We start from the raw sequence: 2,284 nt of genomic DNA, 5'->3' as shown, positions 1-2,284 counted from the left end.
CTGTTGCCGTGGGCAGCCTCCCGCCAGAGCCTTCGTGCGCACTGCAGGGCGCTGGTGCTCCAAGTGTCATCTGTGGGCCCTGGCGGCCCACATCCCCTTCAGGGGGCTGCGAGGTCAAAACTATTTTGCATCCCTTTGTCACTGCGTTGACTTCCACTGACTTTGCAACAGCAATGAGGGGCCCACAGGAGCCTGAGTCAGTGCTGCAGCCACGGATTCCTCACCAACACACTCAGGACCAAGTCAGCCCACCGGGGACACTGGTATTGAATTAAAGCCCTTGAGCACCAGTCCGGCTCATGTCCCCTGGCAGGCGTGGCGGACGCCCGCACACTTCTGCACCTGCTGCCGTGGGCAGTCACCTCAACAAAAAGCCCTTGAGCAACTGTGTGGGTTGCAAATTGAACGAGCGAGCGGCTTTATAGCTTTACAATTCCTACTCAGTCGACTTAAACTAGAGGAAGCCTGGCTGCTTCGTGCGTGGGCTATCGTTTCTGCGTGAGAGAGTGACTGGCAGAGAACCCCGGTCATTCGGACGTGAGCAACTGCCAGACATTTTTGAAAAATGAACCAAGTGTGCGTGTCACGTCGAGACAAACATTTGGCAGTACTTGTTGCCAAAGATAAAATGTGAGCGTTCGAGGGAACATGAGAATCCTGCAGGACTCGCACCCGCTCCCGGCAGCCTAGCGCAGCCTCAGAGACACTGGGACACCGTCTCTGAGGAGATGCATCGACTGTGACATATAGGACTCACTGGTACAGGATGAAATGTGTCAGCAGGGGGCACATCTGCATCGCCCAGTGGCCCGCATTCTCCGAAGGACCAGTGAGTGAGGCTACAAAATAACTGCACCAAGTGCAGTCACTCTAATGTGGAACGATCCATTCTTAGGGCGAGAGGAACTCGTGGCTTTTAATAGAGCTGAGTACGAAAAGGTCATTGCCATGGTTTCAGATTCCACGTTACAGACACCCTCTAGGGAAATGCCACGCGTCAAGGTTTCGTGTCGCATCCAAGGGAAACAGCCACGGCTTCCCGAAAAGGCCACAGATATACACTTCCCTTCCCCAAATACGTATCTGTGTGCGGTCACATTTCCTTTAGATACTTCAACAAAGACAACACTTCAAAACAGACTGAGTGAAAAGTAGATATCAGACGCCAGCTGTCGTCTGTTGAGCCACGCGTTAATGAGACTGGCAAAAAGGCAACACGATGGCACTCTTCTCACTGATTTTTGTTTTGGAAAACATAGTTACTTTTCATTAAAAGTGCAGTATTCTGATGAGTTTGCTCCTATTACTTTTAAATCACTTAATCTTTTTAATGCCTCGATTTGAATGTCTAATGCAGTGAGCACCGACCGGCATCATCCTATGAGCACACGCCTGGAGGGCCCTCGTAACCCTTTTAAATGGAAGGGCTCCTGGGACGGAGGGGGTGAGAGCCACGGCTCAGGAGGTGCCAGTAACTTAAGTTCCCAGAGCCACGCTCCCACCGCAGGCAGCGGCACAGAACACAGGAAAGGGGCTTTGGCAGAAACACCAGGAACAGGCCTCTGGGGCCGCAGGGATGTGGGCCTCTGACCTCACAGACTCTGACCGTCGGGAGGAGGAGCCCAGAGGCCGCTCGGTTCGTCCGGTGGGCGAGGACTGACCACGGCTGAGGCCCAGGCGTCTCCATTACCAATCCTTCCCTCAGAGCCTTCAGCTGCACTTGAGGACCGGGCCCCACCCCCTCTGTCTGCAGCAGGTGGACTGGCATCCTTGCAGACTCTCTCAGAGCCCCAGCTACCACAGATGTGCACACCTCTCACTCCTGCGATCTATTTGGCTCTTTGCTCAAACGTCATCTTTTTAAAAGTCCAACACCAACCACCCGACATGAAAATGCAGCCTTTCCCCCTGCCCTGCACTCCGGGTTCCTGTCACCTGATCCATTTTTCACTGTATCCTTATCCTATCTAATAAAAGAGAAACATGGTAATTAGCTGTACCTCCGCTACCCTTTCCATTGGCTAATCAGGGCGATATGCAAATTAACTGCCAGCCAAGATGGCGGCCGGGAGCCAGGCACTGAAGCGAACAGGAGGCTTGCTTGCTCCAGTGACAGAGGAAGCCAACGTTCCCCGCCTGCCGCTGCTGGCCTCTGAGCTTGCAGTTTGAAACATTGTTACAAATATAGAAGCTAAACAAAACCCCAGAAACCTGCTTTCAGCCAGCAGGGATCTCAGAGCTGGAGTTGAAACAGTGTTTCGATTATAGAACCCAAACAAACCAG

Source organism: Myotis brandtii, unplaced genomic scaffold (genome assembly GCF_000412655.1).
Source record: "Myotis brandtii unplaced genomic scaffold, ASM41265v1 scaffold1888, whole genome shotgun sequence".
NCBI lineage: Eukaryota > Metazoa > Chordata > Mammalia > Chiroptera > Vespertilionidae > Myotis > Myotis brandtii.
Note: the sequence above shows the minus strand (reverse complement) of the source record.